This window comes from Medicago truncatula, chromosome 3 (assembly GCF_003473485.1).
Source record: "Medicago truncatula cultivar Jemalong A17 chromosome 3, MtrunA17r5.0-ANR, whole genome shotgun sequence".
In the NCBI taxonomy this organism is placed as follows: Eukaryota; Viridiplantae; Streptophyta; class Magnoliopsida; order Fabales; family Fabaceae; genus Medicago; species Medicago truncatula.
Window position 1 is genome coordinate 19,727,728 of NC_053044.1, and position 13,412 is coordinate 19,741,139.

General features: G+C 39.8%; 1 non-coding gene across 1 annotated transcript; it reads right to left on the reverse strand.

Annotated features, from left to right (window-relative positions):
* Positions 1–5,636: 5,636 nt before the first annotated feature.
* On the reverse strand, positions 5,637–5,745 carry LOC120579815 (small nucleolar RNA R71). The gene has a single exon (XR_005645558.1). It is a non-coding gene; the product is annotated as a small nucleolar RNA R71 (small nucleolar RNA).
* Between the last annotated feature and the right edge of the window lie 7,667 nt (positions 5,746–13,412).

Below are 13,412 nucleotides of genomic sequence, written 5' to 3' on the forward strand. Positions count from 1 at the left end.
TGACGAAGAAGGTGCCCACATGCACCATGAGGAGGAGCCCCATGACCATAACGACAACAATGAACGATGGGCATGGATGCAAACCGAGGTACAAAGGATAAGCACCGAGCAACAAAGGCAAGGTGTTGAATTATCCGGGCTAAGAAATGATGTCCTACGGGGCAACCGCATATCCGAAGAAAATAACCAAATGCTTCGGAACATGATGCAACACTTCAACCTCCGAGGCCCTCCCTATGGACCTCAATAAAAATGTGAGCTTTACTCTTCCTCTTTTTCACCTTATCTCTTCACTCTCTATCTCACTCTTCTTCCTCTCCTTCCCTTTTATTCTTCTTTTATCTTGAATCATTGAGGACAATGCTTCTCCTAAGTGTGGGGGGAGCCTAATAAAGTGTCTTTAGTCGTAGTGTTTCCAAACTCCCTTGAACTTTATTCTTTTGTTTTTGTTTTATTGTAAAAGGCATAAATAAGCAGCTTGTTTTTATTGTTTTATTATGACATAATTTTTTGTTGTCTCTTCAATGGTCGTTTCTTGTACATGAAAGTGGTTTCTTGTGTTATAAGTATTCTTGCTATACCCACATCAAGTTTTATTGTGAAATTAATTCTCCAATGAGAAAAGCACCTAGTTGCAATCCTTGAGTAAGTGTATGAGTAGGTATTTTAAGGAACATGTTCTAGCTTTAATGGTAACCTGAACCCTTAAAAATCTTCAGAGTAAAAGTAGTATAAGTTTGTGTGGGAATAATTCTAATGTGATGAAATGTGTAAACCAAAATGGGGCGGAAGGATATCACCACACGTGGAGGAAAGGATACCCTCTCACTAACTTCCTAAATGTGGTGATGACTTCTCAAACAAATTGTGCTTGAATTAAACCCTCTAAAAAGAGGAACTTCCTAAGTGAAGTAAACAAGTTGTAGCACTACTTAGGGTGATCATAGAAACTTGGAGGAAAGGATACCCCCTCACGGACTTCCAATGTGAAATGATAGCCCCTAGGCATCTACAAGCCCCCAAATGTATAAATTCATCAAATCTATCTTAACTCTCCCACTTCTCTTATATGAAATGAAGAAAAGATTTTTCTCGGTCATTTTAGTGTTAAGGTTAGAACTTGTTCCTCATAATATCTATCTTATACAGGAGCAAGAAAAGGGTTGGACTACACACACACACTCACTTGAAACTTGTTGTTGGGTTGAATAGGTTTACAAGGAATACTTGAAGTTGTGATTAGTGTACATTGAAATGAAACCTCGAGGGAGACATAAGCTTCTATTTAAAGTGTCATATTTTAATCCTTTTTGTTGCTGCCATGTCTATGCCTTTTGCTTGAGGACAAGCAAAGATTCAAGTGTGAGGGAGTTTGATGAGTCATTTATTACCTATTTCTAGATATTATTTAGTTTAGTTTTAATTAGATTTTAGTTTATTTTATATTGATATTATTTTCTTTTTAAGATAGTTTACTACAAATTGCATTTTATTATATTTCAGGAATGAATATTGGATGGATTGAGTCTTGGAGCAAAAGAAAGGGACTTGGAGCTGATTTGGTACGAAAATACAAAGATTGGAAGACAAAATATGTCTCCCCTAAAGTCAGAAGCTTGGCACGGCCCGTGCTAGCATTGGCACGGCCGTGCCACCCTCCAGAGTTGCTTTTGCTGCTTTTGCTTAGATTTTAAGCTACTCTATTTTTAGCACGAATGTAATTGCTTAGATTTTAAGTCGAAAGAATGCTATAAATAGAGTAGCCATCCATCACAAATATTCATCTTTTCTTGGAATACAATATGTGACAATTGTCTTTCTAATTAAAGTTCATTTTACTTTCTTGTTATTTACTTTTATGTTTTCTCTCTTCTTCTCCCTGTCTACAATGAACGTCAGTGAGTAGACTTCTCTTGTCTTGGGATTGTTGGATAAGTCTAATGACATAATCCTAATCAAACCAAGCTTTAAACCTTAATCTTATGTAACCCTAATCTCTAATCTAAGTTCACCGCTTTAACATAGATTAACCATTATCAAACTGTGGAAACGAAAGTGGAGGGTTTGATAATTGTTCGTCCATCATCTCAAATATCAATTCATAAAACGAAAGTGGAGTTTTGATATTCGAACAAGTGAATTTAGACAAAGATTGTAAAGGCAGCGAAATAGTCTTTACAATCTTTGAGACATATTGGTTCGAACTTCAAGGATTCTAAATTGTGATCAAGTCAGCGAAATAGGCTTGGTTGCAACTTAGGACCAAAATCTAATAGTAATCAAGTCAGCGAAATAGGCTTGGTTGCTAGAGGAACAAAAGAGAAACTGTCTTTAGAAGTTAGGTCTAACATAAGGTTATAAGTTTAATAGTTTGGTTTGTGAAGGACTTGTCGTTAGGATGAACCAATAATTCCAAGGCTTTTATTTTATTTATTTTCTTGTAATTAAAAATCCAAACTTTTATCTAAAAACTCTTTCATCTAATCATCATTAAAAGTTAATTGAAATCATAACTCCCTGTCGGAACGATACTCTTATTTTACTACTTCGATAGAACCGTGCACTTACGGTAAAAATTGATGGAACCGACTTCTAGGGAATGGAACCAAGCGCTAGCTCTATCCCTTAAGGAAAAGGGAAAGAGATGAAGTCTTACGGCTTCTTGGTTCTCTTTTATGGTGCCACTGAGTCTAAGGAAGGAAGAAATATGGAGATTTGGATCCTCAGTGGGTGATCCAGAAAACTGATTCTGTTGCACTAAATTGAGTAGTGCAGGCTTGATTTCGAAGTTATTACCTGCAACCGTTGGGTACACGATAATAGCTTGTGGCTCCTCCGTTGAAGGAGTAGCATACTCTTTGAGAGTGCGTTCATATTAAGTTTTTGGCTACTCCTTCATCAGGGTCATGGTGCTCCTCATCATGGTGCAATTGTGCACCTTCCTCTTCTTGGTGCAAGTGTGCACCTTCTGCTTCTTCATGATGTTGGTCTATGTGCACCTGTGGGTCATCATGAACATACAACAAATTTTCTTCCACCTCGGTGTTAGTCCGAGATGGGTTAGGCAATAAAATCAAAGTGGGCACATTGAGCTTGAGTGTATAAACAAAGGGGATTCGGGGTTTTATGAAATTCATAGAGATAAGGGTTTCTATGTTGAGTCTATTGTTACCCTCAATCTTGTTTATCCCTTGGTCTTCACTCACGCCTAACCGTCCAGTTATGTATGTTATGATACCACCAACTACTATTTCTCCCCTACTATCGGACCTATTTCCTATAAGGGAAAGGTAGTCAAGCAAGTAAAAACAAGTGTTAACGGGTTGGTTGTGCAGCATAGCCCAAAGCATGAAGAGTTCATCGTTCCTAGTGTTCCCTAGTTCTGTCCTTCCCCTAATAGTGCAAGCCATTACCCTTTGAAGGTACCTAAGTACGGGGTTGTGAATGTTGCTAGCTTTGTTGGCACGTGTGTTAAATTGGTCAAGACCTGTAATTCGCTCCCAAAAGGCGGCGGGTTGATAGTTAACCGGTTTCAAATTTTGATCCCAAGAGTCGTGGATGAACCCCGCATTGGCGAAGCCCATCTCATCACAGAAGTGTTGAAGAGACATCTCGTAATCAATATTCATCAGCCGGAAAGAAACTCTATGATTAGGGTTATCGAAATTCAACCTATCTTTCGTAAAAACAATAGAACTTAAAAATTCATAGGTGAAATTCTCATACCCTCTCATAGGTTTCAACATATCAACCCATCCTAACCTTTCTAGCAGATTAAACACATTATCTTTGATTCCTAGCTTATTCAAGTCATGGTTATCAGGGTATCGGCAAGGGTGTAAAGGTTTAGAGATTAGAATTTTATACCTATCCCTTTGCTTGTTGTCCCTGAAGGTGATGCCATGATTCTTAGCTTGCGTTTTCTTCTTTGGAGGAGGTCCCCCGGATGTGCTTGCAACTTCTTTACCACTTCTCTTTGAAGCCATTGCCTTGACCGTGCTTTTGGTGTGGTGGTGGTGATGGTTTGGGTGAGTTGTTTTGGTGGAAAAAGGTTGGTTTAGTGATGCGGTGAAGGTTTAAGTGAGTTGTAGGGGTTGGGTTATGGAGATTGGTGAAGAATTTCTGGTTTTTGGGTTAGGTTTATGAGGGTTACGAATTTGGGTGATGTTGTTTGGATGGATGAAAGTGGTTTTTGAATGGTGGGTTATGATTGGAATGGTGTTTGTGATTGATTGGGTGGAGAAATTTTGGGAATTGGTGAGATTTGGGGTGGGTGTGGAGGTTTGAGGTTGTATGGTTATGGAGGTTTTAGAGAGAAGGTTGAAGGTAGAGAGATGTTTGTGTTTGAGAGTGAAGGAAGAAGAAGGCCAAAAGGTGTGGTGATACCTACCTGGGATCGGGCATGGCCGTGCCAAGCTTAGCACAGGCCGTGCCAACATTCTGGAGTGCTGGCCTGTTTTGGTGTGTCAAGGTCTGGCACGGCCGTGCCAGTGTGAGCACGGGCCGTGCCAAGGTTCTGGAGGGCGAGGCTTCGAAATTTTCTGTTTTCTTGAATTTTACTCGGACAATTACCTACAAAATAATTTAAAATAACAAAAACAAAACAAAATAAAAGCAGTTAAATGCGTGGGTTGCCTCCCACGAAGCGCTTCTTTATAGTCATTAGCTTGACGGTAAAAGAAAGTGTCCATTAGAAAGGATCAAAGATGTTGTATTGTGTAGATGACGCTAAAAAGCGTTCTTTCACATCATGTTCTTTGACCATATTGCAATAATAAAGGGCGGGACCTTCCTTAATGTTTTCAAACTCAAATCCTACCATGTCTTCACTCACTTGAAAAACTATCCTACCACTCTTAACGTCAAGTATAGCACCCGCAGTAGCGAGGAAGGGTCTTCCTAGGATCATAGGGCAATCATGGTCTTCCTCGATGTCAACAACCACAAAGTCAGTTGGGATGTATATTCCTTCTATCTGAACAGGGATGTCTTCAACATATCCAGCTATTGGGATAACAGGTATCGATGTACTGGGTTGTGAATAGTTTAGTTTTTGGCGCCGCTGCCGGGGAGTAAACTAATTTGATTAACTCTTTCTTTGTGATTAGAACTCTCTTCTCTTCTTCTTTTCTTCTACTTCTTTCTTTTGTATTACCACTAACTTCTTGGGTTCTCGGTTTCTTATGCGAAGAAGTAAAAGTCTCGGATAATTTATTCCTGAGATCAAAAGGTTTTTGCATAAGAAAAAGAGAGAGGCACAAAATAATACTGCTATGGCTGAACGCACTCTCAAAGAGTATGCTACTCCTTCAACGGAGGAGCCACAAGCTATTATCGTGTACCCAACGGTTGCGGGTAATAACTTCGAAATCAAGCCTGCACTACTCAATTTAGTGCAACAGAATCAGTTTTCTGGATCACCCACTCAGGATCCAAATCTCCATATTTCTTCCTTCCTTAGACTCAGTGGCACCAGAAAAGAGAACCAAGAAGCCGTAAGACTTCATCTCTTTCCCTTTTCCTTAAGGGATAGAGCTAGCGCTTGGTTCCATTCCCTAGAAGTCGATTCCATTACTTCATGGGACGATATGAGGCGAGCATTCCTCGCCCGATTTTTCCCCCCATCTAAAACCGCTAAGCTTAGAGACCAAATCACGCGTTTCAATCAAAAAGATGGGGAGTCTCTTTATGAGGCGTGGGAGCGTATCAAGGAGGAATCCCTATAAGGCTTACTAAACTCAACTTGGAGGCTCAATTCGCTAAATTCTTAAACATACTTAAAAAGATTTGCATTAAGATTCCCTTTGCCGAAGCTTTGTCTCGTATGCCTCTATACGCCAAGTTTTTAAAAGAAATTTTTTCAAAGAAAAAGGCTATAGATCACAAAGAGACAATAGCTTTAACTAGGGAAAGTAGTGCAATCATCAAGAAGCAACCCCAAAAGCTTAGAGATCCAGGTAGTTTTGCCATCCCTTGTGTGATAGGGAAAGAAACCGTTGACAAAGCCTTGTGTGATTTAGGAGCCAGTGTTAGTTTGTTGCCTCTATCCCTCTTTAAAAAGATGGGAATAGGAGAGTTGAAACCTACCGAGATGATATTAAAGTTAGCCGACCGTTCTGTTATCCCAATAGCTGGATATGTTGAAGACATCCCTGTTCAGATAGAAGGAATATACATCCCAACTGACTTTGTGGTTGTTGACATCGAGGAAGACCATGATTGCCCTATGATCCTAGGAAGACCCTTCCTCGCTACTGCGGGTGCTATAGTTGACGTTAAGAGTGGTAGGATAGTTTTTCAAGTGAGTGATTGGCCTCTATCGGTACTACTTTGACTCAAGCAACGACAACTATCACTGAGCCCATAATGAATACTGTATCTCAGGGCACCCACGCCGGTGCACACCGCGGGAGCACTCCCATAACTGGAACCATGGAAGAAAGGATGGAGGAACTTGCTAAAGAACTCCGTCGTGAAATCAAAGCTAACCGGGGAAGTAGTGATATTGTTAAGACTCATGATGTTTGCTTGGTACCAAAGGTGGATATCCCCAAGAAGTTCAAGGTCCCAGAGTTCGACCGATACAATGGGCTGAATTGTCCCCAGAACCACATTATCAAGTATGTCCGAAAGATGGGTAACTACTCAGACAATGATTCGCTCATGATTCACTGCTTCCAAGATAGCTTAATGGAAGACGCTGCAGAATGGTACACCAGCTTGAGCAAAGATGACGTTCACACTTTTGATGAATTGGCTACTGCTTTCAAAAACCACTATGGGTTTAATACCAGGTTGAAACCAAACAGGGAATTTCTCAGATCCCTCTCCCAAAAGAAAGATGAAAGCTTCCGCGAGTATGCGCAGAGATGGAGGGGTGCAGCTGCCCGCATCACTCCCGCTCTTGACGAAGAGGAGATGACTCAGACATTCCTGAAAACTCTGAAAAAGGATTATGTCGAAAGAATGATCATTGTTGCTCCAAATAACTTCTCTCAGATGGTCACCATGGGGACTCGCCTAGAAGAAGCTGTCAGAGAAGGCATTATTGTATTCGAGAAAGTTGAATCCTCCGCAAATGCATCAAAGAGGTACGGTAACGGTCATCATAAGAAGAAAGAAACAGAAGTAGGGATGTTATCTGCCGGAGCTGGTCAATCCATGGCTACTGTTGCCCCTATTAACGCTGCCCAGTTACCTCCGTCGTACCCGTATGCGCAATACTCTCAGCATCCTTTCTTTCCACCATTCTATCATCAGTATCCTCTACCATCGGGTCAACCTCAGGTGTTCGTTAATGCCATCGTTCAGCAAATGCAACAACAGCCACCAGCTCAACAACAACAGCAGCAACAAGCTAGACCTACCTTTCCTCCGATACCAATGCTATATGCCGAGTTACTCCCGACTCTACTTCTCAAAGGGCACTGCACAACCAGACAGGGCAAGCCTCCACCTGATCCGTTGCCTCCCAGGTTCCGTTCTGACCTCAAGTGTGATTTCCATCAAGGTGCTCTGGGTCATGATGTTGAAGGATGCTACGCTTTGAAGTACATTGTAAAAAAGCTCATAGACCAAGGAAAATTGACCTTTGAGAATAACGTCCCTCATGTCCTCGACAATCCTCTTCCGTATCACGCTGTTGTGAACATGATTGAGGTATATGAGGAAGCTCCCAGACTTGACGTTCGTAACATTGCAACTCCTCTAGTGCCACTACACATCAAGCTATGCCAAGCCTCTTTGTTTGACCATGATCATGCCAGTTGCCCGGAATGCTTCCGTAATCCTTTGAGTTGCTACGTTGTTCAAAATGACATCCAGAGTTTGATGAACGACAATTATTTGACTATCAGCGATGTCTGTGTGATTGTGCCAGTCTTTCATGATCCGCCCGTTAAGAGCATGCCTTCGAAAGAGAATGTTGAGCCTCTAGTGATAAGGCTGCCCGGACCAGTACCTTATACTTTAGAAAAGGCTATCCCTTACAAGTACAATGCTACCATGATTGAGAACGGAGTAGAGGTGCCTCTGGCATCCTTGGCCATGGTGAGCAACATCACCGAAGGAACTACAGCAGCACTGAGAAGCGGAAGGGTCCGTCCACCGTTGTTCCAAAAGAAAGCAGCTACTGTAACGCCTGTTTTGATTTATTTAATTATTTAATTGAGTCTATAATTTATTAAGAAGAGTTTAGAATATATTTATATGATTATGTGATTTATTAAGTAGCTTATTATATTATTTAATAGAATAAGATTTGAAAATAAAATAATATTCAGTTTAAGGGTTGTTATGAGATTTGAGAGAGTTTTGGGGAGAAAGAGAAATACGATAAAATAGAATATAAGATTATAAATAGGAGAAACGTAGTTTAGAAAAATAGATCGTACGACCAATTTTGGAGAAAAGGGAGAAAAAGTCAAGAGAAGGGAGAAGCACATAGAGGCTGCGATTTTCTTATTCTAAGGTAAGGGTGAGACAAACATTCAATAATCTTAAGTCATTGATTCTAAAAATTGGATTTAACATGTTGTAGGTTTTCGTTTTTGAGAATTTGAGAATTAAGGTTAAAAGTGGTTAATTGATGATTTTCTAAAATAATGTTTTTGATCAAGTTTTATATGATTTTGAGTCTCTTTTGATCTATATAAATGTTTAGACAAATTTTGGAATCAAATTTGGGCATTGGGAAGTCAAAATTGAGATTTTTGGATGAAAAATTGGTTTTTCCCGAGAGCTGCACGATGACAGCATCTTCTGTTTCATGTTCTTGCGTCTTTTTCACACGTTTCCGTTTTGAACTGGGTTTTGGTGTAAAAATAAAAGTTGTAGATAATTTTGTTAGCTTTCCAATGGCTTTGGTTTGGCGTAAAAATGATTTTTGGTTTAGGAGTTATGATGAAAATACTCCAAGGAGGTCTTAGTGAATTTTTATGAATTTCAGCACAACTTTGTCCGAATTTGAAATGAAAACTGGTATTGTTTGGTACAGAATTGGTCTTAGGTGTAAACATGAAAGTTGTAGGTATAAATGTTAGCTTTCTAATGTCGTTGGTTTGACTTCAAAAGGATTTATAGAACTTGAGTTATAGTCAAATTACTGCACGTAGGTCACAGTGAATAATTGAATATGATTGATGAATTAGTATATGAATGTATATGTTGTGAATACGATATTGTCCATGATTGATAAAGTGTTATATGTATATATGATGTTTTAAGATGTTGATTATTATTTGATGTTGTTATATATGATGTTTTAAGATGTTGATTATTATTTGATGAATTAGCATATGAATGTATATGTGAATAATTGAGACGTTGTTGACTTGCATTTGATATTATTATGTCATGTTGTTTTTGTATACTATTGTGTTGCTGTTGTTATTTAACTAAGCTGCATGAGTCGGTCTAAGTTGATTAAGATGATGAAGTTCCAAATTATTGGATTATACAAGAGGTTGTCGATTTTTTAAGATATTAAGAGGTCGAGTCCATGCATTAGCATTTCATTGTTGGGGGCTTGATGCCCTGGAGCCTTTGCTCAATTAAGTTGAGGGCTTGATGCCCTGGGAGCCTTTTTACGCTCAAATAAAGTTGAGGGCTTGATGCCCTGGGAGCCTATTTACGCTCAAAGATTGGTACCACATGCATGATTAGAAGATTAAGTTGCATAGTCAAGTTGTCGAGTTGTCGAGTTGTCAAGATTGCCAAGTTGTCGAGTTGATAAGTTGTAGAAGTTGCGTTGTCGTTGTCGTTGAGTTGTCATTTGTCAATGAGTTGTTAATAAAGAACTAAGTGAAGTATTTATATTTATTAATCATTGTTGTTTATGTTGTTGTTATATCAATATAAGATGATGAATATGTTGTTTGTTTACATGATTATGATTAAGATGAATATGTTGTTTGTTTATATGATTATTATCATTAAGTGATGATTATGTCATGCTGTATATGATTATTATTATTAACTGATGATTAAGTTGTGTTGTTATGTTATTATGAAATGATGATTAGAAGTTGGTTGAACTATTAAGAATTATTACATGAAGAATTATTATTACTAATAGATGAAGTTATTTATGTTGTTAAATATAATTAATGAATTATATGCTTGATATTATTGTTTTGTGAAATCTCACCCCTTCTGCTTGGAAATGTTGCTCTTCGTATGAGTAACTTGCAGGTAACCAAGAATAGTTGATGTCGTGTGAGCTTTCTCTCTCGTGTGTCCTAGGTGCTCTGATACGTAACGGGATGGGAACTTTGTTATTGCTTTTCTATTCCTTACGTATTGTTTTAGAAGATTTATGACTATGTTTTTAGATTGGATTTTTATGAGACATTTATGAAGAGGCCTTCGTGCCAAAGACTGTTTTAGTAATTGAATAAATTCCGCTGCGAAGTATTAAAGATCTTGTATTTGAATTTTAAAGGATAAATAGTTATTTATTCAGTTTATGATTTTAAGAAAAGAATGTGACATTCCGTTTATGTTGAAAAACTCTGATTATTTATGCGAAATTTTTATGTTGGGAAAACGGGGTGTTACAGCTACACCTACCACCCCACCAATTGACAAAGCAACTCTGATCGATGTTTCTCCTGTTACTAAGGATGTGAGCCGACCAAGCCAATCTATAGAGGATTCCAATCTGGATGAGATCTTGAGGATAATCAAGAGAAGTGACTATAAGATTGTAGATCAGCTGCTGCAAACCCCGTCAAAGATATCCGTCCTGTCATTACTCCTAAGTTCCGAAGCCCATAGGAATACTCTGTTAAAAGTGTTGGAACAAGCTTATGTTGATCATGAGGTCACCGTGGATCGATTCGGCGACATAGTAGGGAACATTACTGCTTGCAATAATCTGTGGTTCAGTGAGGATGAGATGCCTGAAGCAGGAAAATATCACAATCTGGCTTTACATATCTCTATGAATTGCAAGTCTAACATGCTATCAAACGTGCTGGTGGACACTGGCTCATCCCTGAATGTGATGCCTAAATCGACTCTGGATCAGTTAAGCTATCGAGAGACTCCTCTGAGAAGAAGTACTTTTCTGGTAAAAGCCTTTGACGGATCCCGTAAGAATGTTCTTGGGGAGATAGATCTGCCAATGACTATCGGTCCTGAGAATTTTCTGATCACATTCCAGGTCATGGACATCAATGCTTCTTATAGCTGTCTCCTGGGAAGACCATGGATACATGATGCTGGCGCAGTAACCTCTACCCTGCACCAGAAATTGAAGTTTGTAAAGAATGGGAAGCTTGTTACAGTCCATGGAGAAGAGACATATTTGGTTAGCCAGCTGTCATCTTTCTCTTGCATTGAAGCTGGATCTGCTGAAGGAACTGCCTTTCAAGGTTTGACTATTGAAGGTACGGAGCCTAAGAAGGCTAGGGCTGCTATGGCTTCTTTAAAAGACGCTTAGAAGGCTGTCCAAGAAGGACAGGCTGCCGACTGAGGCAAGTTAATACAACTCCGCGAGAATAAGCACAAAGAAGGTCTCGGGTTTTCCCCAACATCAGGTGTCTCCACAGGAACTTTCCATAGTGCTGGGTTTGTCAATGCAATTACTGAAGAGGCGACTGGATTTGGTCCTAGGCCTGTGTTTGTTATACCAGGAGGCATTGCGAGAGATTGGGATGCCATCGACATTCCTTCAATCATGCATGTTTCCGAGTAATGTGTCTTGTTGCTTAAGTGTTTTGTTTTTCAAAATAACAATCCTCTCGCTCTGCCCGAAGCGAAAGTGATATTTTCTGTAAGGGCATGTTTGTTTCGGCATCGCCGTTATTAATAAAAAATCGTCGTTTCTTCCACGGATTTTATTTTTTAGTGCTTTTTTCCTTGGAAATAATGGTAATGCCAGAAAAAACCAAAACATCTGTATTTTCTTATTAATTTCAAAAAATCTGCATAAAAACCTCTTTTTAAAATCATCCAACCATTTTACGCAGACTGAGCCATAGTAAACCCGTTGGGCACAGTAACCCTACGTTTCCTCCGAATTTTGAATTCCCGGTGTATGAAGCCGAAGATGAGGAAGGTGATGATATACCATATGAGATCACTCGACTGCTCGAGCAAGAAAGGAAAGCCATTCAGCCTCACCAGGAAGAGATTGAGCTTATCAACCTAGGTACCGAGGAGAACAAGCGAGAGATCAAGGTCGGTGCTGCTGTAGAGGAAGGGGTTAAAAGGAAGATCTTCCAGCTCCTCCGAGAATACCCGGATATTTTTGCATGGTCGTATGAAGATATGCCAGGTCTAGATCCTAAGATTGTGGAACATCGGATCCCAACAAAGCCTGAATGTCCTCCCGTCAGGCAGAAATTGAGAAGGACTCATCCAGATATGGCTCTCAAGATTAAGAGTGAGGTTCAAAAGAAGATTGATGCGGGTTTTCTCATGACAGTCGAGTATCCTGAATGGGTTGCCAATATTGTACCTGTGCCAAAGAAGGATGGAAAAGTCCGGATGTGTGTTGACTTCAGAGACCTGAACAAAGCCAGTCCAAAAGACAATTTCCCATTACCCCATATTGATGTGCTTATTGACAATACTGTTCAGTCCAAGGTGTTCTCCTTCATGGATGGCTTCTCCGGTTACAATCAGATCAAAATGTCTCCTGAAGATAGAGAAAAGACGTCTTTTATCACCCCATGGGGTACTTTCTGCTACAAAGTGATGCCGTTCGGCCTAATAAATGCTGGTGCTACCTATCAAAGAGGAATGACTACTCTGTTTCCTGACATGATTCACAAAGAAATCGAAATATATGTGGACGATATGATTGTGAAGTCAAAAGATGAGGAGCAACATGTCGAAATACTTGACAAAAATGTTCGAAAGGTTGAGAAAGTACAAGCTTCGATTGAACCCTAACAAATGTACGTTCGGCGTCAGATCTGGAAAATTACTAGGCTTCATTGTCAGTCAAAAGGGCATTGAAGTCGACCCTGATAAAGTCCGTGCCATCCGAGAAATGCCAGCCCCGCAGACCGAGAAACAAGTCAGAGGTTTCCTCGGGCGATTGAATTACATCTCCCGATTCATATCTCACATGACCGCAACCTGCGGGCCGATCTTCAAGCTACTCAGGAAGAATCAGCCTATTGTATGGAACGATGAATGCCAAGGAGCTTTTGATAGCATCAAGAATTACCTGCTGGAACCACCTATCCTTGTCCCACCCGTGGAAGGAAGGCCTTTGATTATGTATTTGTCAGTGTTTGATGAATCCGTGGGATGCGTACTTGGTCAACAAGATGAGACTGGAAAGAAAGAACATGCTATCTACTATTTGAGCAAGAAGTTCACCGACTGTGAAACTCGGTATACGATGCTTGAAAAGACTTGTTGTGCTCTGGCCTGGGCCGCCAAACGCCTGCGTCATT